The 15,335-nt window shown below is 42.7% G+C and overlaps 1 long non-coding RNA gene across 2 annotated transcripts in view; it reads right to left on the bottom strand.

Moving 5' to 3' along the window:
- Positions 1 to 700: 700 nt before the first annotated feature.
- LOC137637392 (uncharacterized) overlaps positions 701 to 15,335 on the bottom strand; it is a 14,720-nt gene continuing 85 nt past the window's right edge. The window contains exons 1-4 of one of the 2 annotated variants that reach the window (XR_011043610.1): positions 15,309 to 15,335; positions 11,597 to 11,917; positions 10,017 to 10,383; positions 701 to 1,191 (exon numbers count right to left, since the gene is read on the bottom strand). The exon at positions 15,309 to 15,335 is cut by the window's right edge and continues 85 nt beyond it. This is a non-coding gene — a long non-coding RNA (uncharacterized lncRNA). The remainder of the gene's footprint in view (positions 1,192 to 10,016; positions 10,384 to 11,596; positions 11,918 to 15,308) is intronic. The other variant, XR_011043611.1, reaches the window with a different exon arrangement.

Raw genomic sequence — 15,335 nt, 5'->3', positions numbered from 1 at the left:
GAGGTCGGAAGGAAGGGAAGGTTCCCCTGCCTTGCGCCAGTGTCTTGAGAACCTGCCGTTACGTATCACACGCACAGCACAAACACTGAAAAGGAAACTTAACACATTTATATATATACACAAACATTAAGAATGTTTTGATATATATATATATATATATATATATATATATATATATATATATATATATATATATATATATATATATAATATATATATTTATATATTTATATATATATATTTATATATTTATATATTTATATATATATATATATATATATATATATATATATATATATATATATATATATATATATATATTATATATATATATATATATATATATATATATATATATATAATATATATATTTATATATTTATATATTTATATATATATTTATATATTTATATATATATATATATATATATATATATATATATATATATATATATATATATATTATATATATATATATATATTTATATATTTATATACATATATATATATATATATATATATATATATATATATATATAATATATATATATATATATATATATAAATATATAAATATATATATATATATATATATATATATATATATATATATATATATATATATATATATATATACATATATATATATATTTACATAATAGGAAAAAGTAAGTCAAAAGACAAAAGTTAATGGCAGTCCAAAATAAGCTATGAGGAAGAGCGGATACGACCGGTCTCCATCCAAGCCAAAAGTGAGCTAAATCACTAGTGTGTGAGTGGGAGCCGTAGCAAGATAACCCCCCTACCCCCGCTAACTAGCAGTGTGGGTAGTTAACCCTCGCTAAATTTCAATGGGTTGTCATTTCAGCTTCGCAGAAAGTAATACCCCTAAATAGATAGCGTAGGTTTGTATTCCAGTACGGAACAAATTTGTAATACACAACAACAAATGCAATTGTTTCTAATCCACTGCAGGACAAAGGCCTCAGGTTTGGCCTTATCATGACACTGGCCACTGCAGACAGGTAATGGTGGCAGACGTATCTTTAGTATCCATCAATATGATCTTGGTAGTTGCTGGGCCTGGCCTACCCTAAAAAAAAAAAAAAAACATCACCGTCGTTCAGTAGGCACGGACTTATTGCGAGTGAATATCATTATCGTCCTCCTCCACGTTCTGCAGGCATCCATCTGAAAGATTTAAATGATTTTAGTTTTAAATTGTACAGTATTAGTAATACAGATAAATGCATTCTTATAAATAAATACCACTCGCCTATGTATATTAATATCTTGGCCTTTTAAATAGTATTCAGTATTAAGAATATAATGTACAAGGAAGTCCCATCTTATGATATGGGGCCACAAAAGCAGGCATTGTATGTATACTTTATAACACACACACTATACAATAATGACATTTCTGTTAACCCTTCATTGATGTTGTAGCCGACACTTCCACTGGCCAGTTACTGACGTTGACCTCAATATACTTTGGGCTAATTCTTAACATGTTAAACTACAATATTACATGTTCGGGAGTGCTGCCAACGTCCTGTGGTACAGCAGGAGCAAATTAAAATGACAAATTTGTAGATAATTTGTATTTTTCCTAATTATACAAACCTTGGCTATTTAATAGGGGTATTACTTTCAGCGTAGCTGAATTGACGAGCCATTAATTTTCAACGAGGGTTAACTACCCACACTGCTAGTTAGCGGGGTAGGGAGGGTAACTTGCTACCGCTCCCCCTCACACATCTGTGATTGAGCTCACTTTGCTTGCAGGTAGGACTTCAAGAGGGATAGGGCTGGCGGGTAAGTTTGGTTAAATAGCTAAGGTTTGTATAGTTAGGAAAAATACAAATAATCTATGAATTTGTCATTTGTTCCGTAACTGGAATACAAACCACGCTATTTAATAGGGATGACTCACCCATTAAGAAGGGTGGACGTCTGTGCCAGTCTGGCTTTTTGGCTTTGCCCGGGGGCTCCTTATCTGTGTGTGTTAGCACTCAAGAAATAAGGAGCCCCTGCACCTCGCTAAAACCTTGCTACGCAAGGTCTGCGGCCTACGCAAGCTGTGTGTGAAGGTATGAAGAAGTGTGACTTGTCCTAGAAAGTTGTTCCAAAGTTCTTAAATGGAAAACTGTGCACTAGGACTTTCCCATACCACCTTGTCAGGGTATGGGGACATAACAGTATTAATCTCAATACTAGGTACACAAGGGAGCATGGTTTACCTGCAGTGGTTTGAGGTCAGCTATGCAGAGAATCTAGGATGCTGCTTTCCCCAAGAGAGAGGATGTTGAAGAAAAGAATAAGGGTCAGTCAAACCTTTTTATTCATGCAGACTAAAACTTGGTAACAATGCCCTCAACCTTCTGCTACTTGTCCAATAAGGAGCTTGAGGTTTTAAACCAACTCTTGTGCAGCCACCAGAGGACCGATAGAAAACATATAGAGTCTCCTGTGGGTCACGTCTTGCATGTGGTGGGATGTGAACGTGTTTTGACATTTCCACACCCCAGCTTGAAGAACATGCGTCACTGAATAATTTCTTTTTGAAGGCCAGGGACGTAGCAATGCCGCTGACATCATATGCTCTGGGAGGATGTGACGGAGGAAGGTCTGGATTCAGTGCAAGGTCAATGACCCTGCGAATCCATGGTGAGATGGTGTTCTTGGTGACCCTCCTCTTAGTCCTTCCTGTGCCGACGAGTAGTGCTGGCACACGAGGACGGGCTGCGGCATTTCTCTTGAGGTACAGCCTCAAGCTCTTTTCGGGGCATAGTAAGAGATGGTCTGGGTCATCTGTTACGGTATGGTGACTAGAAATCCGGAGGGAGTCGAATCGAGAATCCGCTACTCCCAGGTTCCGAGTCTTAGCAATAAACTCAGGGACGAAGCTGGACGTTACCTCTCCCCATCCCCTTGAATGGGCGATGTCGTATGAGAGACTGTGAAGTTCACCGACTCGCTTGGCCGAGGCCAAAGCTAGCAGGAACACCGTCTTTCAAGTCAGTTGGCGATCTGTTGCCTGGCGTAATAGTTCATAAGGAGGTCTCTTAAGAGACCCAAGAACTCGAACCACGTTCCATGGGGGAGGTCTCACTTCTGACTGAGGGCAGGTAAGTTCTTAACTCCGTATGAGTAGAGAAAGTTTTAGCGATGAAGAAATGTCAATTCCCTTCAGTCTGAAGGCGAGGCTTACGGCTGAGCGATAGCCTTTCACTGCCGAGACTGATAGGCGCATTTCTTCACGCAAATACAAAAGGAACTTCCCTATTGCTGGAATAGTGGCATCGAGTGGAGAGATACCCGTTCCACACCAACCACAGAAGACTTTCCACTTTGCCTGGAAGACTGCTGCTGATGATTTCCGCAGATGGCCAGACATCCAAATCGCAACTTGTTGCGAAAATCCTCTCTCAGAGAGAAGATGCTGGATAGTCTCCAGGCATGAAGTCGCGCTACGGATTTGTGGAAGATGTTGGTGTGTGGTTGTTTGAGTAGATTGTGTCGTGGAGGGATTTCTCTTGGTGGCTCCATTAGGAGTTGCAGAAGGTCCGGGAACCATTCTGCGTGATGCCATAGCTGAGCTATGAGTCATTGAAACATTGACCAATGTTCTGCTCTTGTTGAGTACCCTCCTCTTCAGATAGAACGGGGAAAAAGGCGTAAACGTCGATGTTGTCCGACAGTTGTTGGTAAGCATCTTGCTAGAGAGCCTGGGGTGTGGGACTGGGGAACAGTACAGCGGGAGCCCGAAGTTCAGGGCCGTTGCGAAAAGATCCAGAGTCGGAGAAAAAGTCAGGACTTTGTTGGCTACTATATGATCCAAAGACCACTCGGTACTCACTATAAGAGATGCTCAGCTCAGGTTGTCGGCGAGCACATTCCTTTTGCCTGGAATGAAGCGTGCCGATAGTGGTATCGAGTGGATTTTGCCCCATCTCAGTATCTCTACTGCTAGATGGGAGAGTTGCTGCGAAAAAGTACCTCCTTACTTGTTGATGTAAGCCACTACTGTGGTGTTGTCGCTCATCACCACCAATGAGTGGCTTGCCAGAAACTGTTGGAACTGTTGAAGGGCCAAAAAAGATGGCCTTCATCTCTAGGACATTTATGTGGAGGTACTTTTCTGACTCTGACCAGAGGCCTGAGGTCATGTGGTGCAGCACGTGGGGCCCTTACCCCTTTTTTTAGAAGCGTCCCAGAACAGCATCAAATCTGTGGAGGGGGGGGGGAGGACAGGAAGGTCCACCCCTTTTCGTAGATTCTCGTCTGTCACTAGAGGTCTGTCAGTTCCGCAGGTCCCATGGGGATCTGGATGTCCGAGGAGTCGTGGGATTGATTCCACCGGGACTTGAGTCGCCACTGGAGGGATCTCATCCTGAGGCGACCATTGGGAACTAGACGGGCCAACGATGAAATGTGACCAAGGAGACGTAACCACGAATGGGCCGGAAGTTCTTCTCGTCTGAGGAAAGGTCTTGTGACCTTTCTAAGCCTTGTTATCCTGTCGCCTGATGGGAAGGCTTTGTTGAGATTGGTGTCTATGATCATGCCTAAGTATACCAGTCTCTGAGTAGAGAACACTTTTCGAGATTTACCATGATCCCCAGATACTGGCAAAGTCTCAGAAGTTTGTCTCGGTGTTAAAGAAGGGTCGACACCGAGTCTGCTAGGATCAGCCAGTCGTCCAGATAACGGAGGAGACGAATGTCAATCCTGTGTGCCCAAGATGATACTAGGGTAAACACTCTGGTGAAAACTTGTGGTGCTGTGGAAAGACCAAAGCACAGCACCTTGAACTGGTACTTTCTGTTGTCTAGGCTGAATCTTAAGTCCAGCGTACACATCAAGCCTTGCGGTCTTACTCCTAGTCTGACCGTGTCTGCCGTCTCCATGCTGAACGGAGTTTGTGCGACAAACTTGTTCAGGGCTGACAGGTCGATGACTGGTCTCCAAGTTCCAGAGGCCTTTCTTACAAGAAAGAGTCGACTGAAGAAGCCTGGGGATCCATCGAGGACCTCTTGGAGAACGCCCTTCTTCAACAGAGTCTGGACTTCTGCTCGAAGGGCTTGCCCCCTTGGCGATCCCATGGCACTGGATTCCTGGTCAGGGGAGGTAGGGAAGGTAGAGATGTTATGAACAGGACGCAGACCTAGACGGATCAAGGAGATTGTCCAGGAATCGCCCCCGAGTTGCTTCCACCTGTCTGAGCAACTTTGTAAGCATCACCCTCCGTGGTGAAAATGCAGGGGGAATGCCTATCCTAGCGTTTGCGGCCTCGGCTGCTCCCTCTAGGATTCTTTCTTTCCCTGGAGGACTTTTTGCCTTTCCTGTCCTTGACAAGAAAAGGCTTAGACATCACAGTCTTCCCTGCTGTTTTCGTCGTCGTTACGGTCTTGGTTGGACGGGACTGTTGGGGTGTTAAAGCCTTATGGAGGAGGGAGTCTTGATGAGACTTCCTCCACCTCTCAGCAGCAAGTTCCACATCCTCAAGCTCAAACAGATGGGACCCCTCTAGGGAGGAATGTCTGAGCCTGTTTATCTCAACGATAGGGACATTCTGGTGGAACCTCTCAGACACTGTATCTCGACGTTTCAAGATGGCGTTTGCCCACAAGTTCAAGACTTCGTGGGCAAGAAACTTGATCGTGCGAGTGCCTGAGAGAAGGAAGGTTTCCATAGCTTTCCTAGTATGTTCCTTGGAAAAATCCTTGGATCGTATCAGGATACCTAAGGTCCCTAACCAGATGTCCAGCCCCGAAGTAGCTTGCATAGCATACTTTGTGACCACCTGGGTTGTCGAGAAAGAGACCTCCCGGTTGGAGCCTCTCAAGAGGGATTCCCCTGGTTAGCTCTTCCAGAGTGTGGTGAAGAGGAAGAGCTGAACTGGGTTCCTCCAGGATCTCGAAGTACCTCCTCTGCTGTACGCGAGGAGGTGGGAGGAGCTTGTTCGTGGTACCGGCAAGGTTGGAGGAGGAAAACTCAGAGAGCTGTAGGGAGATCTGATCCCTGGTACACTTCACCCCTTGAGACCAGGGCAGGGCTGCACTGGTCTTTGAGGGTTTCTGAGTACCAAAGATGCAGTCTCAGACCGTGTCTTTGCCCTGTCGAGGGAGTATCTCTGGGTCGGAAAACCCATTGAGAACCCTCATTAGAGTCAGAACCTGTCAGAATGCATGCTCTGACTCTTGCTGGTCTCCTGCTGTAGAACTTGCAGCAATGTCTTCTATTCCCAAAGGCTCTTCTTGGGGTGAATAGTGGACATTCCCTGAGTGGCTGGCTGTCTCCATCCTAGCCCTAGTGGAGGATTTTGGCAGTGTTTTGAAGTCTTTGGATTCCTTCCGAGGAAGGAGGCAAGACTCCAACATCGATGATCTGTGTGGCATGTCCCTCCTGATCTCAGATTGCAGGGAACTCTTGGCATGAAGAGAGGTTTCCTCCATTGGTGCGATGGAGGAGTCTCTCTCCATGCGCGGTTCCCTTGGTGACGGGAGGTCTTCGTCCGACAGGAGAAACAGGAGGAACTTGTCTCGATGGTCTGCATGGAGTCAGCTTCGCCCTCGTGGAAGTGACCGCGTCAGAAACTCCTCTTTTCCTCTTCAAAGGGGTAGAGGAAGCCATGGTTCCGTGCCTTAGGTCTAGAGTTATAGGTGTCGCTCTGATGAGCGATCAGACAGGACAAGCTTGAAAGCCTGTGTTACGGCTCTGACTAAGGCACTGAACCAGGGCTGCTGGCTGACGGATGCACTGTCAGACTCATCCTCTGAAGGGATAGGGACCGAAGGTTCCCTACGAGGAATCACTCTAATAGGTGTGTCTGCCTTAGACAGCAGTTTAGAAATCCTGAACCCCTCTGCTTGAAAGTGCTTCCCTTCTCCCGCAGTGCACGTTGGAATGCGTTTGCGGGAGGGGAATGAGGTGATGGCGACCTTGCCGGATGACGCATCCGTGCTCATGCCTGTTGGTGCACGTGTTCGCGCGCAGGAGAAAGTTGGGGCAAGCGTGGGAGAAGCTTAGAGCATGCGTGGGTGTGCAGGAGTGTGTTGGCGCACATCTGTAGGAGAGCGTTGGCGCGCGGGCACATGGTGGCGTGCAGAGTTGGCATGTGGGCACATGGTGGCGTGCAGAGTTGGCATGTGGGCACATGGTGGCGTGCAGAGTTGGCATGTGGGCACATGGTGGCGCGCTGATGTGTCTCACCTACAGACTTGTGCACTGGAGAGTGATGGGGCGCAGGTATTTGCCGCGCTGGTTGGCGAGTGAGCGATGAAGGGCGCACATGTTGGCGCGGGGGAGGCCGCTAGCGCGTGGGAGAGCGTTGGCACGCAGGAGAGTGCTGGCGTGTGGGCGAGCGCTGGCGCGCAGGAGATTGTAGGCGCGTATGCGCAGGAGAGCGCAAGTGAGCTGTGGTGTGCTGGCGCGTGGGTGACCCTGGGCGTGTGCGCGAAGGTGATCGTGGGCGCGTGGGCATGTAGCGTGCAGGAGAGCGCCGACGTGTCGGTGAATGTTAGCCCGTAAGCGTGTGAGGCTGCTGCCGTCTGTGAAGGCGAGCAGGTTGATGGGCACGCCGAAGCACTGGAGAGTGATGATCTGCTGGTGGGCGCTGAAGGTCTGGGCGTGTGGTGCGCAGGGCGAGTGTGATGGCGCGCAGCTGCGCACTTAGGTGGAACTACAGTGGGCTCTACAGGCGACAGGAATGGTGATGGAAAGTTGGCAGGTCTGGAGGATGGATGGTCGACGTGTCCTTTGTAAGGACGACCATCCACCGAAGGAGATCGCAAACTATCTGCAGAGAGGTCCAGGACCGAAGTCACAAGATTGGTTGCAGGTGCAGTGATGGATGATGTATGCAGGTCTGACCGAGGCTCCTCTTCGGGGGACTGCAGTGATGACGTTGAACCAAATAGGTGCCTCGAAGGGAGACTTCTAAGGCGAAGAGGAAGGCGAGCATTTCAACGGATGCACCCTCCGGGGGCTGTTGGATCAGCAAGCTGACCATCAGCAGTACTCCGAAGGGGAGTCTCTATCAGTGAACTCCCCCAAGGGGAAGAAACACTTGCAGGAGAGACCGACATTAGTTTCCCCCTCGTAGGATGGTCAGGAACGAGGGAAACCAAGTCGGCAGCTACAGCTGTGGAGTTTGGAGTGGCAGAGGAGATGGATGACACCGCATGAGACACCTTCGACACAACAACGTAGACAAAGGTCGGGGGATCTACCTCTGACGGCGACGATAATTGCTTAACAGAAGCACCCATGCAGATGAACTGCAGCAGGGCTTCCTTAGAGGGCGAACCCATCTGAAAAAGGGAAGTTAGAGACAAGGCCTCACCATGGGAGAGAGGTGGGGCTGCTTCGCTAGGGGAAGCAACTTCACCTCTCGAGAACCGGGGTTGGTCAATAATAACTTGGTCTACACTACTACTCGACAGTCTCTCGTAAGAGACCGAACGTGTAGGAGCTTCGGAGGAGGGTTGGGCGACGGAAGAAGAGGCCTTGGGTTTTTCTTCCTTCGAAGGAGAAACATCCCGCTTGAACTTCTTCTTCTGCCGTCGCGCAAACCTCTCCCACTGGGAGGAAGACCACTCCCTGCACTTGTTAACACTATCCCACCGTTAACCTCTGCAGGAAGGACAAAGGGCGTGAGGATCAGTCTCAACCACCGACATACATGTTCCACAAGGGCGGCCGGAGAGTCCAGGGCAGGTGCGCATGGTCGCAAAAGTCAACTTCACACACGCTGAAAGAGAAAGTGAGAAAACAAAATGGGGTTAATGGCCGCCAAAAGTCAGCGAGGATGAAGAGCAGCAACGACCGTTCAACATCCGAGCCGAAAGCAAAGTGAGCTCAATCACAGGTGTATGAGGGGGAGAGGTAGTAAGCTACCCTCCCTAACCCCCGCTAACTAGCGGTGTGGGTAGTTAACCCTCGTTAAAAATTAACGGCTCGTCATTTCAGCTATGCCGATAGTAATACCACTATTAAATAGCGTGGTTTGTATTCCAGTTATGGAACAAACCTACATTAAAGAAGTACAGTAATCATCATTCATTTACAATGTAGGAACAGAAGTAATGTGAATTTTATTTCATATTCAACACTTGAGGGCAAGCGACAAAGTTGATAGATACACATCAAACTGAGCTAAAGTGGGGTATTACTCCAAGTTATTGTGCTTTCTTTGGCATCCCCCCCCCCCTTTTTTTTCTAGCAAACTGGTATCTAATCAAGGTAAGGTTCAACAAGGAGTCGGTCTTTTGTCTGGTTCCAAAGAAACAGTATCTTGGTTAAAAGATATTGTATTTGAATGAAGTTCAGTGCTGTTCCCCCCTATTGAAGTGAAAGCCCAAAATTCCAAACTTTATATAAAATTTTCTATGGGTGATGCTCTTGTTATATGCTGACATGTTTACAGCTCCCAGCCATGCATAGCTGCTGCCCTATCAAGAGGTTACTTGGGTGAATGCATGACTACCCTTGTTCTCATTACTTATTCCAACCTGAAAATCTGTCTATAGCTAAAGGAACTTTTCCAACACAGCACTGAGAGGAGGGTGGGTGATGCTCGTGAACTTCGGAAAGTACTGATACAACTTCTTAATGGAAAATTTGTGTTTACATTACTTCAAAAAGTCCATTTCTGAATCCCACACTAAAAGCAGGCAGTGATGGCTATGTCGAGGTTCAGTAAAGTCTACCCAAATATGAAAGCAAAAAGGTCTCTCTTGTGCAATTGTTTCAAACCCCTCACAGTTTTGGGAAGTATTAGCAACTGTACCTTGTAGAAATTATACTGATCTGTATATTTCAAAACATCCAGAACAAGTTGCCCTGTTCCAAACCCCACACACATACTTAACTATTTCCAACATCAAACATTATTATTACTAGCTAAACAACAGGCCCTGTTGGAAAAGCTTTCCTAGTTTATCTCTGGAATCTGGTACGAGAGAAAGGATTCCTAGGATAAGACTGCAGGAAATTTCTCTATTACTTACTCGGGCAATTCTTCTCCACCTGTATTTTGGCATGACATCTACTTGCTAATGCTGGTATGAACCCCAGTATATATATGGGCCTCTAATTGTGGTCAATTACTCGGGCAATTCTTCTCCACCTGTATTTTGGCATGACATCATCATCTTGCTAATGCTGGTATGAACCCCAGTATATATATGGGCCTCTAATTGTGGTCAATTACTCGGGCAATTCTTCTCCACCTGTATTTTGGCATGACATCATCATCTTGCTAATGCTGGTATGAACCCCAGTATATATATGGGTCTTTAATTGTGGTAATCATTGAGTTATTGGACCAAAAAAGGCAGTAAAGAATCCACCCTCATAGTTGTTGAAAGATTCCATCTGCAAATTTCATATAAATCATTAGTTTTAAATGGCAGTATTAATATAGTTGAACACATTTGTATAAAAAATAACCTTATCCTATACAATCTTTCAATCTTGGGCCTTTCAAATCGTAGAGAATGTCCTCAATTTACAAATGTAACAGGTTCCAGAAAGCCGATGATAATTCAAAATAAGTTAAATTTTGGCCAAATGTAGGATTGCCTCAACTCGCATGTCTACAATTTTTCAGCTGCAAAAGTAAAGAAATATTTTTTTATTACTGTATTTCCTGATGAACTTTTTGACACTAGCTAAAATTTATGATTTCAGTTGGATTTGTCTATCTCTGAATGTTTGTTCATTAAGTTAAGGACCTTCAGTATATTGATAACAAATACAGAAGTTCTATCTTGTTATGATACTAAGCCAACATATCAAGCATTAGGATTGAGAAACCAGTTTGTCCCTTTGATAACTCAACCTAGTAGTCGATCATGACCTTTCTGTTACCCTTCACCGAGGTCGGAGCTGAAACTGCTGTTGAAATTATGGGTCTGTTACTAAAGGTGACCTCGATGAATGCCTCAGGACAATTCAAAGTCAAGTCCTCATAATACCTTTTAAATCTATTGAACTCGATACACTTCACAGCCGATTTGCACTGAACATTTTTTTTTTTTGTCTTATTCAGAAATCAAAGAAATATGATACAATGCTTAATCTATTAATTTCCTTTTTTAGATGGATTAAACAATTATACTGATCTATACATTGCATTTACTTAATATTAAATTCAATACTCAATTCAACCAACTGTGTTCATTACAAATAAAAAATCTGATATCTAGGTTACCCACTTCCAGGGTACATGATGGCTTTCAAAACCTACAGTACTTAGCATACATAACTTTATCATCAACTGTATAGCCAAAGGAAACTAACTAGTACTCAAGCAATGTGTTGTAGCATAAAAAGATACAAGGCTATACTGTACATTACTGTATCATGAACACAATGGGTACAAAATCAACCAACAGAATTTCACAACGGCTCCACTACTGTAGCCTACAGTGTGTGACTGTAACAGCATCATGACAAGTTATAAGGTACAAATCATTCAACCAGACTAATTTTAGCACAGTTGCATATTAGCAATTACCAATGGAAACTACAAGAAAATTATTCAATGAAAGTGATAAGTTTCTCAAGAGCTACATCAATAATTTACCTCCTGGCTAGGACCTCGGTAACTCATTCACCTAGCATTCACATATCAGCAGATTGATACGGGGCAGGGACCAAGAGTTTAATCCATTTACTTGGGCTGGGCACCACAGTGGGTTAAGCTTGCATCTCTCCGGATGATACAGGAACTGACACCAGATACCTTTACCTTATTAAGATATCCCTTTCTTCATTTAGCCTTCTGTTCTTCTACTTCTTCATCTTCGTCGTCGTCGTCATCCTCGTCTTGGTCTTTTCTCATGGAGGGCGTGGCAGGAGTTGGGTCATCGTGGAACAAAGGATTCTTCACCTCCATCTCGCCGGTCTGGTTAAAGAAGAACAGTGGGAGTTAAGAGCTAATGTGATGGTAATAATAATAATAATAATAATAATAATAATAATAATAATTAAAAATATAAAAATAGAAATAATAGTAAAAAAAATGGAAATATAAATAAAAATAAAAATACACAAATAATAATAATAATAATAATAATAATAATCAAGGGCAGGGACCAAGAGTTTAATCCATTTACTTGGGCTGGGCACCACAGTGGGTTGGGCTTGCCCTAACATTCTGGTGTGCATCTCTCCAGATGATACAGGAACTGACACCAGATACCTTTACCTTAAAAAGAACCAAGTGATGGCTAAACTCATGAAAAACAGACTAACACTATGACTAAATTACTTTGTTACACAAGGTTTTTTTACCATGTAAGAAACTTTGAAAACGTAGGCATTAAATGGTTCAATAAAACTTGTAGTGAACCTAATGGTTTAACCCTTTTACCCCCAAAGGACGTACTGGTACGTTTCACAAAAGCCATCCCTTTACCCCCATGGACTTAACGGTACGTCCTTGCAAAAAAATGCTATACAAATTTTTTTTTTTCATATTTTTGATAATTTTTTGCGAAAATTCAGGCATTTTTCCAAGAGAATGAGACCAACCTGACCTCTCTATGACAAAAATTAAGGCTGTTAGAGTAATCTAAAAAAAATATACTGCAAAATGTGCTGGGAAAAAAATAACCCCCTGGAGGTTAAGGGTTGGTAATTTCCAAATAGCCTGGGGGTAAAAGGGTTAATCTTAATTCTTGCAATGTCAAACAAGCAGTTATGTCACTTTGGCATGACACCCTTACCAACCTATTTCTGAAATAACTCGCAAAGACGATGAAGGGGACAGATTAAGGAACTGTTATCAGATACCATGAAAAGTTATCCTTACATATTGATTAAAAAAAGTTATCCTTACATATTGATTAAAAAAAGTTATCCTTACATATTGATTAAAAAAAGTTATCCTTATATATTGATTAAAATTTGTCAAGTTGATTTTCTAAATCTTATATAGTTACAATACTTAAAGGTACACTTAAACTTGTAATTTTAATTGGAAATTCTGCGACCAATTTACTGTTCTCAGCCGTATTTCAGTAAAATACAGTTGACCGGAATTGTTGCCTTACCTTTTTCTTATCTTTTACGGATTAGTGACTATAATATTACCCCTTTACGTCAATATATCTGTTTTTAAAACAGTAAATGCCTGGCAACACTTATTCCAGGATTTTTACCATTTTTTTTTACGGCAAATTTTTAACATTAAGACTCAATACTTTCAAAATTTAAAGATCCATCAGTTTACATTACTTGGCATACAGTATAGCCTGTGCAACGTTCAGGGACAATTCAAGGGTACAGTAGTTTGTAGCGCTACGGCCAAGCGTCCTAATTTGCTTATTATCGCTCCGACTGTTATCTTGTATAGAATAAAAACGTTTGGAAATGGTCTCCGGATCTTAAATATGTGCTTAAACGCACACTTTTGTTTTTTGCCGAAAACCCTAAATTACTTGAAAATTTGTGGCTCGAGTTCTTACTCCGGCCACGAATCTTCTCGCTCCCGTAGTAGGTAAGGGGGGGGGGTCCGGGAATATGGCTTTTAGCATAGGTTAGGTGGGTTTTTTAAGTTAGCTTCTCCCACCAAAATCGTTTTTAGAACGACGGCCACAGTTCAGAATATTCCAGTTTTCTCCGAACTCTGTTTTAGAACGACGGCCACAGTCCACACCACTTTATAATATTCCCATTTTCTATGAATGAAAACGGATCTGACCGTCACCCTACAAAGGCTCCCAATTCAACTTAGTATGTAGACCACAGAACTCAAGTACTTTAATTGACCCCTTAAATCATTGATCACGCTTAACAATTTCCTTCTATCATATTTTTCCTGGAAACTCGATTCCACTTGAAAAAACTTAATTCACTAACTTAAACTTACCCTTTTCCTTTTCGACGAAACCTGACGTCTAATCTCTACAACAGGAAACCCTTGGTTTCTATTCTATCCAACCTTAACCCTTTTACCCCCAGGCTCTTTGGAAATTTCCAACCCTTAACCCCCAGGGGGTTATTTTTTTTCCCAGCACATTTTGCAGTATATTTTTTTTAGATTACTCTAACAGCCTTAATTTTTGTCATAGAGAGGTCAGGTTGGTCTCATTCTCTTGGAAAATGCCGGAATTTTCTCAAAAAATTATCAAAAATATGAAAAAAAAAAATTTTATAGCATTTTTTTTGCAAGGACGTACCATTACGTCCATGGGTGTAAAGGGATGGGTTTTGTGAAACGTACCAGTACGTCCTTTGGGGGTAAAAGGGTTAAAGAGGAATACTTAGCGTCAGTTAAATCACGGTAAGACCACATCGCAACGTCTATTTTGCAAGGTACCCAAATTGAGGTTCCGAACATACTTTCATTGAGAAAAAATATATTTGAAGGCTTTGTGAAAACTTTGCTCTCTTAAATAAGAAAAAATTACAGGTGCACTTGTTCGCTTTTTACACGAACGTCAACAAGACACTATACAACCGAAATAGAATAATTTATGAAAACGATCCAATATGACTTTCTTTTAAAGGGAGATGTCGGTAAGGAGCCCTTGATAAGTGAACGCAATATTAAGAAAACCCTGCCATAAGCCCAAGGACTCCAACGGGGAAAAATAGCCCAGTGAGGAAAGGATCTACAGAAATAACTAAGCTATACAAAAAGTTATGAACAACTGAAATATAGAGAAAAGTAACATTAAAACAGATCTTTATAAAATTAGTTGTATTCCTAGGATACATTGCCCTGTAATACACTACAATGAAACCCTACTATTTTTCTTTTTCGCCGTCAACACCAATTCCCACCAAGGGACCAAATTAGGACCCCATTACTACTGGGATACGTAAGGTGGTAGATATCACAACAAGTTAAAACTACAAGAAAAATACTTTTCATGAAAGAAACTATTCATTTGCGACGGGAACGAGTGTTATTTTCGAAGAGAACGTTAGGAAAACATATATTTTCTGTTCGAAATCTCACCCTGTAATACAATAAAAAATTACCATTTTTTCTATAAGAAAAAGTAGTTGATTTCCTAGGTTACATTGCCCTGTAATACACTACAATGAAACCATAATGAACAGGTCAATTTCGGAGTGGCACTTTCTTTATACCTATACCTCACCTTGCCACAAAATCTGAAGCAATTTCCCTAAAATAAGTTTTTTACATATGACATAAAACTTTGTGGTTTCAGAAAAGTTTTGACACGGTCACAGTTTCTGTAATAATCACTGCATAAAGAAAAAGCATTTAGCAGAAGGCATATTATGTATATGATATAATTAAAAACTGAGAAATAACTCACATTTGATTGTTCTTTGAAGGTTAGCAG

The sequence above is a fragment of the Palaemon carinicauda genome, unplaced genomic scaffold, assembly GCF_036898095.1.
Source record: "Palaemon carinicauda isolate YSFRI2023 unplaced genomic scaffold, ASM3689809v2 scaffold70, whole genome shotgun sequence".
Classification (NCBI taxonomy): domain Eukaryota; kingdom Metazoa; phylum Arthropoda; class Malacostraca; order Decapoda; family Palaemonidae; genus Palaemon; species Palaemon carinicauda.
Note: the sequence above shows the minus strand (reverse complement) of the source record. Positions and strands in the feature narration are given on the sequence as shown.